The sequence below is a fragment of the Macaca thibetana genome, chromosome 1, assembly GCF_024542745.1.
Source record: "Macaca thibetana thibetana isolate TM-01 chromosome 1, ASM2454274v1, whole genome shotgun sequence".
In the NCBI taxonomy this organism is placed as follows: domain Eukaryota; kingdom Metazoa; phylum Chordata; class Mammalia; order Primates; family Cercopithecidae; genus Macaca; species Macaca thibetana.
In genome coordinates this window covers 163001892-163012917 of record NC_065578.1, presented here as the reverse complement: position 1 = coordinate 163012917, position 11026 = coordinate 163001892, and the positions used below count along the sequence as shown (strand labels likewise).

Sequence of the window (11026 nt, the reverse complement as noted above, 5' to 3'; positions counted from 1 at the left end):
TGAAATGTCCATCAATGGATGAATGAACAAGAAACTGTGGGGTATGTGTGAAATATGTATGTATATTTATGTAATATATATATTACATATCTATGATGGAATATTATTCAACCTTTAAAAAGGAGATCCTGCCATTTGCCAAGTGTGTAAACTTAGAAAACATTATGCTAAGTGAAATAAACCAGACACAGAAGGAAAAATACTGCATAATCTCACTTATATGTGAAATCATTTTTTAAATGTTAAGTACGCAAAAACAGATAATAAAACAGTGGTTAACTGGGGTGACGGGGAGGGAGAGGGAGGAAATGGGGGAAATGTAGGTTAAAGGATACAAAACAGTACATGTGTAGGATATGTAGGTCTAGAAATCTAATGTACAACATGAGGACTATGGATGATAACATTGTATTATATTAAAAGTTTACTAAATGAATATATTTTATCTGCTCTTGTCACAAAAAAATAGGTAACCATGACGGATATGCTAATTTGCTTCACTATAGTAGCCATTTTACTACCTTCCTGTATCTTATAACATTATATTGTATAACTTAAATGTACACAATAAAATTTTATCTTCATTTTAAAAATATAATAACATTTTTAAATGAATGGTTGGAGAGGGGATTTTGGAATTAAGTTGAGAAAAAAATTCAGATTATATCCCATTTTCTAAATATTCTAAAAAAAATCTCAGTTTTATAGAAAGGTGATCATTATAAATATGTGTGCTTGCTGTTAAGCAGAATTCTTAACCCTTTCATTCAGTTTGCCTTGTAACTAACAAACTTCAAACTACAGATTGAGGTTTACTTAAGATATGATCCTCCTGCCTTTTCTAACAACTCTTACTTTAAGTCTCCGAAAAGGAAATGAAATCAAAGGTGAAATCAAAGGTGAAGGGCTAAATATAATGTAGTTCTTGCCCCTGAGGAACTCAGAGCTTAGCCAGAGAAAAAGACATGTAAATAGCTAACCATACACCACAACATGAGGTGTATTATTATAAGGTAAATAAAGAGCTAATGGAACATGGATGAAAGAGGAATTCATTCAGCCAACACAGAGAGGGAGAGGAAGAGGAAACAAAAAGATTCACGGAAATGACATGCAAGCTGGACTTTGAAGAATGAAAAGTTCACCAAGCGGAAGGCATCACCAACCCAGAAATCAGTGTGCACAAAGGCATAGAGGAATGACAAGGGTGAAAAATCACAAGGGAGTGGGGGAGACGAGGTTGGACAGGTAACTAAAGACACGGAAAGTTTTGCCTTGATATGCTAACAAATGTGCATTCTCCTCTACAAGCAACATGAGTCTTTAAAGATTTTGAGTAGGGAAGGGACATGTTGAGAGCTGTGTTTTAGAAAGATCATGCTGGCAGCAGTATGGAGGATGGAATGAAGTGGGCTGAGACTAGAGGCAGAGAGGCCAGTTAAGCTATTGCTATTGCAGTAGTCAAGGTCAAGAAGAGTTAAGAGGATTGAATTAAACTAGAGAGCAGTGATCACTGGAAAACATAAAAACAGATTCAAGAAACCTTTTGTATATGAGGTTGGGTCTTAAGAATCCACAGAAAGCATAACTCCGGTCTTTAGATTCAGTGGCCAAATCTGTAAACGGACTGGCTGCACACAGCCAGTGTTTCTGGAAACAAGGCCTTGCGAATCTTTTTCCAGAGATATGGTGGAAGCATTTTACAGCTTGTCATTTGCTAGTTCAGACCCTAAGGCCTTAAAGAGTTAATGACATCTTCCTTGTTGACACCAGTATAATCTCAAATCTCACAGTGGTTCATTAAACATGGGGTTTATAGTATGAAATCTTTTTAATGGCTTGAGATAAGATTTCATGCCATTTTTATAAGCAGAAAGTTGGCTGAGGGGTGTTATGATAGGGAGAGTAAGAGAAAGACATGATCATTCCAGAAAGTGGACCGTCTGGTGCTTAACGCAGGGCCAGCAAGTTAACACGCTCTCTTTTTGCTCAAATAATATTTCTTTCTCATTTAGGTAAGTAATTGGGATTTAGTTGCTTCACTACTTTCAAGAAGAGCAAAATGATCTATTTATTCCAAAAAAGGGATCTGAAAATGACATTATAGTCCAGAACCAAGTGTGAATGTAGATTTCAGTTAAACATGACCAGTTATTGGGTTCACTGGGGTCAAGTGAATTGGATGGGTGGCATGGACACGCTGTAAGAGGCAGTCTCTTAGAAAGTTCAACAAAAATCAAAGATCTGGACTGAAGGTTTTGGTATATTGTCCACCATTGGCTTTGAGAGGCTTTTTATGGATAATTGAGAGACATGTGCCATTTTACCACACACTCATATTTGTGATGGCCTGACAGACACCTCTTCTCTGGATGTGTCACTGACCTCTCAAAGACAACACCTTATCCTATTACACCAGGAGTCAACTCTTCCTCCGACCTCCCCACGGTGATTGCTGGCCTGTCATTTGTTGCCCTCGCCCATCTTGGATTTTGCCCTTCCCCATCATACATACGAGTCAGTTACCCAGTTGTGTGAATTCTTCCTTGTCTGTGACTCATTTGTCTTCCTACTGTCTCTACCTAGTTTTTATTCCTGATTCCTCTCCCCTAGACAATAGTTCTCTGGCAAGCTCTTAACCCTTGAATCTCGTCACATTCTTATCCACTGGGCATTCTACCACAAATTAACCTTAAATTATTTTCTAATTCTTTAATTTTTATACAAAGAGCAGAGCTTTAGAAAGTTCAAAAATAGTTTTATGTTTCATCTTTACTACCAAATAAATTCTAGACCCCTAACTTGGATAGTTTAAAGCCCTACAAATGTGGCTCCATGTTTTGTAGGGCATTAAACTAACCAAGTCAGTGGTCTACAATTTATGGCCCTTCATCCTAAATGCCAGCCCAAATTGCACCACTCCTCCTGAGTCAGACCTTACAATCCTTCTGTGTCCATGGTCCTGTGCAAACTAATCCTCTGCCAAAAATATCTCTGCCCTCCCCACCCCTCAAAATCCGTGGTCTATTTCCATCATGTTACATTGAGTAAAAAAACCCAAAAAACAAAAATGAATATGTGAGTACAATGGTAGAATCCCGCTTCTTCTTTCTGGCTTTTTCCATCTATCTACCCATCAATCTATCTGAAATAAAGAAAACTGGATTTTAAAAGATATACACCAAGTTGTTAAAAGGAGATTTTTCTTGGTGGCACAATTCTGAGTGTCTTTTTTCATTTTATTATCTAATTCTCTAATTTTTATACAAAGAACACATTTACATTTATAGTAAGAAAAATTCTTCCTTGTTTTGGACAAAATGTAGTAAAAAGAAAAAGTGTTAAAAAGTTAAAAAAAAAAAAAAGAAAAATTTGTATTAAGTTTTTAAACAACTACAATTTAAATGGAAAAAAAGCATGTCCATCCTTCAAAGCTCTACTCATATGTACACCTCCTTTGCTAAACCTTTCTGTTTTTCTGAGATGGAGTTTCACTCTTGTTGCCCAGACTGGAGTACAATGGCACAGTCTTGGATGACTGCAACCTCCACCGCCCGGGTTCAAGCGATTCTCCTGCCTTAGCCTCCCAAGTAGCCGGGATTACAAGCATGTGCCACCTCACCCACCTAGTTTTTGTATTTTTAATGGAGACGGGGTTTCGCCATGTTGGCCAGGCTGGTCTCAAACTCGTGACCTCAGGTGATCTGCCCGCCTCAGCCTCCCAAAGTGCTGGGATCACAGGCACAGCGCCCAGCCTAAACCTTTCTTGATGATTAAAGATGTGCTTAAATTCCCTTTCCTTCAACCTCCTTAATAGCTTTACACACATGCAAGTAGTGACTGTAATGTTGTTAAGACCACAGGCTTTGAAATCCGACACACACCATGTAAAATCACTTTTACTGTTGTTAAGGGCTGAATTATGTCACCCCAAGACTCGTATGTTGAAGCCCTAACCGCCAAAACCTCAGAATATGACTATATTTGGAGCTAGGGGCTTTACAGAGATAGTTCAGGTTAAATAAGGTCATTTGGCGGGCCCTAGTTCACTCTGACTGGTGTTCTTATAAGAAGACATTTGAACACATGAAAGACATGAGGGATGTGCACGCACAGAGGGATGACCATGTGAAGCAGCAGCAAGAAGGCGGCCATCTGCAAGCCAAAGAGAGGTGTCTCAGAAGGAAACCAACCCTGTCAGCACCTTGACTAAGCATTGTCTTAGGCCAAAACATTCTGCATTCCCACAACTCCCAGGTCGGCTCTGTGCTGCTCTACCCCAGTCAAAAGCAGCACCCTAGGACAGTGGTGTGCACCCCCTTACTCCATCCTCCCTGAGCCTCTGTGTTAGAAAACAGTTCTCCCCAAACACATAGTTAACATAACCCATTTTTTGCTATTATTTTCACAGAAAGTTAACTTCCGAAAGCCGGAACATTTTCATGAGTAATCTAATAAGCCAGTTCCAAACTGCATTTACCTGAAATTGAAAGTACAATCCAATTTATTTAAACACAATTTCTTACGATGTACTTGAAGAGAAGGCCAGTAAAATAGGGCTGGAAGAATTTCCCTTGGATCCATTATGCTTCCCTTTGCCTACCCAGAAGTCAGGAACTTTTGCGTAGTAAGGACAGAATGTTCCGCATTCTAATAATTAACTGAACATAACCTGCAAATGAAAAAGCAGGGGAAATTTTCTTAAAACTCTCACGGAAAACAGAAATAGTGCACTTAGGTCCTTCAAAACAGATTCACAGCTGAACTGCAGTTAGCTGCATATACTTGGCTGAAAAAGAAAAAAAATAAAGACCATGTACTAAAGCATTTTCTATTAATTACAGTGTTTAGAAGATACATGTCCCCTATTTTGATATTTAAACCTATTTTTCATTTTTATTAATGTAATTGGGGTTTTTTTTGGTTTCCTAACATGGATGATGTGGCAACATGTAGCTTAACTCTTAAATTGCCAGTTATTTTTGTTTCTCTTGATTCTTCTCTTCAAAATCTTATGTCTTTTCCATCATTTGGGAAGTTCTATCAAACTATAACTTTAGAGTTGAGCCTGGTACAGTGGCTTACACCTATAATCCCAACACATTGGGAGGCCAAGGTGGGAGGATTGCTTGAGTCCTGGAGTTTGAGACCAGTCTGAGTAACACAGTGAGACCCTGTCTCTAAAAAATATACAAAAATTAGCCAGGCATCGTGGCACATGCCTGTAGTCCCAGCTATTCGGGGGGCTGAGGTGGGAGGATCACTTGAGCCCAAAAAGATCGAGGTTGCAGTGAGCTGTGACGGCACCACTGTACTCCACCCTGGGAGAGAGAGACCCTGTCTCAAAACAAGAAGAAGAAGAAGAAGAAAAATCATTTAGATACTCTTTAAATATTTTCTTAAAAACTAAATTTTGAAAAGACATGGATGTATCCAAATTATAAGCATAATAAAGTCTTAGTGTTTCCATAGGGAAAAAAAGCCCAGGTGATAGTGTAGAGACAGTGAAGGCTGGGACCCCTGCACTTAGGGCTCCCTGGATTAAAGCCTGTGACAGAGCAATTCTCATCTTCAAAGTTCCCTAATGACTAATGTGGATTTTAGTAATTGTTTAAGGGCCCCGTAAGGAGTGTCAGAAAGATAAAACCCTAATTCCAAGACTGAAATTAAATGGGTATCATTTCATGAGGAATTTGAAAAAGCTCTTTGAAAGTATGAGAATGTAATATGGAGGTACTGAATTTCTTCCCTGTGACTGTTTCATTATATTAAACAATCCATAAAAACTGTAAGTAATGGCAGAGATGAGACTACTGATTTTTCTTGCTTGATTTGTCCTGAGTTCGCGTTGACTGAGCATAAGAAACTCCCGTTCCCTGAACTGGGCACCACCAGTAAAACGGAAAGTTTTACTGCAGCCGTTGAAGAGGAGTTTAACACGTGCCTCAGACGTCCAGTCTCTGGGACTGCTGAACTGTAATAAACTACACCATTAAGTGAAACATTGGATGAGAAGCTGGCTCATTGGGTCGGCGGTTACAGTTATAAGTAGCTCCTTGGGATGCTAATAGATTAAGATGAGTGGTTTAAATTTCCAAGACAGACCTCTCGCTTTAGTAAACAGCAGAGTAAAAGACTTACATAATACCTCAGGCAGTGCACATTCTGGTATTGGCCCAGCCTCTAATTGTGTGACCTTGGACAGCTAATTTTGCTTCCCTAGACACCCCAGTTTTTTCATCTGAAAATGAGAATGTATCATGGGATCATCTCAAGTGTATCTAGAGCTCTACTGTTCTGGGATTCAACCACTGGTAAATCTACAAATATATTTCATGACCAGGATTAAATGAACTCTAATGGGCAAAACGCATGATTTAGTCATCCAAATGCTAATATTGTAATGTGGGGAAAGAACAGATTTTAAGTTCACCAAAAATGAAATCAAAACAGACCAGACATATTAAAAGAAGCTCAACTTCATTTGTAACTTTAAAATGCAAATAAAAACAATGAAATACCATTTTCACCTATCAAATTAGCAACAACATAAAGTTTAAAGATTGAGTGTGGGGAAATTGGTACTTTTAATGCTATTTGTATGAACGGAAATTGGTGGTCTTCTCAAAGGTCAACTTGTATCAATATGTATCCAAAGTGAAAATACAGTCACACTCACATAACAACTAAGATATGTCTGAGAGATACATCCTTGTGTGATTTCATCATTGTGTGAACGTCATAGTGTACTTAAGCCTAAATGATACAGCTTACTATATATTATATACATATAGGCTGTATTGTATAACCTATTCCTCTTAGGCTACAGACCTGTGCAGCATGTTACTGTACTAATATTGCAGGCAATTATTTGTATATCTAAAAATAGAAAATATATGATAAAAAATACCCTGTAAAAGATTAAAAATGGAGGTCGGGCGCGGTGGCTCACGCCTGTAATCCCAGCACTTTGGGACGCCAAGGCGGGTGGATCACGATCTGAGGTCAGGAGTTCAAGACTAGTCTGGCCAACATGGTGAAACCCTGTCTCTACCAAAAATACAAAAAAAAAAAAATTAGCTGACTGTGGTGGCAGGTGCCTGTAATCCCAGCTACTCGGGAGGCTGAGGCAGAAGAATCTCTTGAATCCAGGAGGCGGAGGTTGCAGTGAGCCAAGATCGTGCCACTGCACTCCAGCCTGGGTGACAGAGTGAGACTCCATCTAAATAAAATAAAATAAAAAAGTTAAAAATGGTATATCTGTATAGTATAGGGCACTTACCAGGAGTGGAGCTTGCAGGACTGGAAGTTGCCCTGGGTGAGTCAATGAGTGAGTGGTGAGTGAATGTGAAGGCCTAGGACATTACTGTACACTGCTGTACATTTTATAAACACTGTATACTTAGGTTACACTAAATTTTTTAAATGTTCTTTCTTCAATAATAAATTAACCTTAGCTTACTATCACTTTTTTACTTTATAAATTTTACTTTTTTCTGACATTTGACTCTTTGTAATGACACTTAGCTTAAAACACAAACACATTACACAGCTATACAAAAATATTTTCTTTCACTATATCTTTATTCTATATACCTTTTTCTGTTTTTAGACATTTTAATTATTTTTTACTTTTTAAACTTTTTGTTGTTTTGGTTTTTTGTTTTGTTTTAGCTACAGGGTCTGCTCTGTCTTCCAGGCTGGAATGCAAGTGGCACAATCAAGACTCACTGTAACCTCAACCTCCAAGGTTCAAGCAATCCGCTCACCTCAGCCTCCCCAGTAGCTGGGACTACAGTCATGAGCCACCATGCCTGCTTGATTTTTTAAAAAAAAATTGTAAGGACAGAGTCTCACTTTGTTGCCCAGGCTGGTCTTGAGCTGCTGTCCTCAAGTGACCCTCCTGCCTCGGCCTCCAGAAGTGCTGGGATTACAGGTGTGAGCCACTATGCCTGGCCAAATTTTTTGTTTAAAAATGAATACACCAACACACACATTAGCCTATGCCTACACGGGGTGAGGCTCATCAATATCACCGTCTTCCACCTTTATATCTTATCCTACTAGATGAATTTCAGCGGGCAGGAACACACATGGAGCTGTCGTCTCCTACGATAACAATGTCTTCTTCTGGATGCCTCCTGAAGGACCAATCTGAGGCTGTTCTTAAGGAGGAATCACTCTTTTCAGAAAGATGCTCATGGTGGTTTGTTTATTTTTTCATATTAGATTTGTGTGAGTCTATCATGGGCTATGGCATTACGAAGGCTGTGACTTCACCCAGCGATAGGAATATTTTTAGCTCCATTATAATCTTGTGGGATCACCATTGTATATGAGGACTGTCATTGACCAAAACATTGTTATGCAGCGCATGACAGCAACATATCCTTGAACACACAATTTCACTTCTGGGAATTTAGCTTAGGGATATACTTGCAAAAACACACTAAGCTGTGTGTACCTTCCTGTACATTTTCAAAGAGAAATTGTCTACAACTTTATATCATTTTGGTCATGTTAAAGACTTGGGACTGGTGGTTATATTCCTGTACACATAGCTTAGTGTGTTTTTGCAAGTATATCCATAAAATAAATTGACAGGACAGAATTGTTTGAAAAACAACCATGAATATAACATAAATGTTCATTAACAGAAAAATGATTAAATAAATTATAGTACATCCATTTTATGATTTTTTTTTTTTTTTTTTTTTTTTTTTTTTTTTTTTTTTTGAGACAGGGTCTTGCTCTGTTACCCAGGCTGGAGTGCAGTAGCGCGATCTCGGCTCATTGCAACCTCTGCCTCCCAAATTCAAGGGATTTTTGTGTCTCAGCCTCCTGAGTAGCTGGGATTACAGCATGCACCGCCACGTGGAGCAGGGGCGCGATCTCAGCTCACTGCAAGCTCCGCCTCACGGGTTCACGCCATTCTCCCGCCTCAGCCACCCGAGTAGCTGGGACTACAGGCGCCCGCCACCATCCCCGGCTAATTTTTCGTATTTTTAGTAGAGACAGGGTTTCACCATGTTAGCCAGGATGGTCTAGATCTTCTGACCTCGTGATCTGCCCACCTCGGCCTCCCAAAGTGCTGGGATTACAGGCGTGAGCCACTGTGCCTGGCCCATTTTATGGGATATTATGCAGCTGTTTGTTTTTTGTTTGTTTGCTTGTTTTTAAACTTTGTGTGCTGATAGGGAAAGATGCCAAGAATATTATTAAGTGAAAACTTATGTTGGAGAGCAATATGCATAATATGATACAACTTGTTAAAAAAAAAAAAAAAAAAAAAGAAAAGGAAACAAAAGAAAGGAAGAGAACGGCCAGTCTGCGCAGCTGACCGCCTCTCCCGCCGCAGCCGCGGGGCCTCATGGAAGGCGGGGAGGACCGCAGAGGGGGCGCCGCAGCGCAGGGCCCCGAGGGGCGGCCGGCGCCGGAAGCCAGGGTGCACTTCCACGTGGCGAGGTTCATCATGGAGGCAGGTATCAAGCTAGGGACGCGGTCCATTCCCATTGCCACTGCTTGCACCATTTACCGTAAGTTTTTCTGCGAGACCAATCTGGACGCCTATGACTCTTTTTTTTTTTTTTTTTTTTTTTTTTTTTTTTTTTTTTTTTTTGAGACGGAGTCTCGCTCTGTCGCCCAGGCTGGAGTGCAGTGGCCGCATCTCAGCTCACTGCAAGCTCCGCCTCCCGGGTCTGTGCCATTCTCCTGCCTCAGCCTCCCGAGTAGCTGGGACTACAGGCGCCCGCCACCTCACCCGGCTAGTTTTTTGTATTTTTTAGTAGAGACGGGGTTTCACCGTATTTAGCCAGGCTGGTCTCGATCTCCTGACCTTGTGATCCGCCCGTCTCGGCCTCCCAAAGTGCTGGGATTACAGGCTTCAGCCACCGCGCCCGGCCGACGCCTATGACTCTTACCTGATTGCCATGTCTTCCATTTACTTGGCCGGCAAAGTGGAAGAGCAGCGCCTGCGGACTCGTGACATCATCAATGTGTCCAACAGGTACTTCAACCCAAGCGGTGAGCCCCTGGAATTGGACTCCCACTTCTGGGAGCTCCGGGACAGCATTGTGCAGTGTGAGCTTCTCATACTGAGAAGTATGCACTTCCAGGTCTTCCAGCATCCACACAAGTACCTGCTCCACTACCTGGTTTCCCTCAGGAATTGGCTGAACCACCACAGCTGGCAGCAGACCCCGTTGCCGTCACTGTCTGGGCCCTGCTGCAGGACAGCTACCACCGGGGGCTGTGCCTCCGCTTCCAGGCCCAGCACATCGCCGTGGCGGTGCTCTACCTGGCCCTGCAGGCCTGTGGAGTCGAGGTGCCTGCCGAGGTCGAGGCTGAGAAGCCGTGGTGGCAGGTGTTTAGTGACGACCTTACCAGGCCAATCATTGATAATATTGTGTCTGATCTCATTCAGATTTATACTATAGACACAGAGATTCCCCTAAGGCCCTGGCCAGGCCTGCCCAAAGAGAAGCCCAGGATGGTCAGCTGCCTGGGGACACTGCCACCACATCGCCATGATGGCTGGTCCCCAGAGGACCAGCTGGGAGGACTGGTTGTGCTGCTGGAGAAGGGCTGGTGAAGGCGATGACATGCTGCCGCTTTGACCATCCGTAGCAGTCGCGGTCCAGATGATAATGGGAGCTGCGCCTCCAGCGGGCAGGCTGGGAGCACACTGGGTGCAGCTGACCCAAGGCAGCCACATCTGCCTTTGTTCTTTGAGAGGACTCTGAATACAATAGAGGCATGATGCCAATAAAAGGAAAATCATGACATCGACGACACTGAATCCCTAGGAATTTTTTTAAGCCAGATTTATAGCGAGAATGAATATGCAACGTGACTGAAATCTATTTTGTGTAATACAAGGTGAGGCAAGTCAAAAAAGAAAAAGAGAAAGAAAGAAAGAAAAGGACCAGGTGCGGTGGCTCATGCCTGCAAACCCAGCACTTTGGGAGCTAGAAGCTGGTGGATTACCTGAGGTCAGGAGTTTGAGACCAGCCTAGCCAACATGGTG

The 11026-nt window shown here is 41.5% G+C and overlaps 1 pseudogene; it reads left to right on the top strand.

Moving 5' to 3' along the window:
* Positions 1 to 9457: 9457 nt before the first annotated feature.
* LOC126955476 (cyclin-Q-like) lies at positions 9458 to 10591 on the top strand (annotated as a pseudogene).
* The last annotated feature ends 435 nt before the right edge of the window (positions 10592 to 11026 follow it).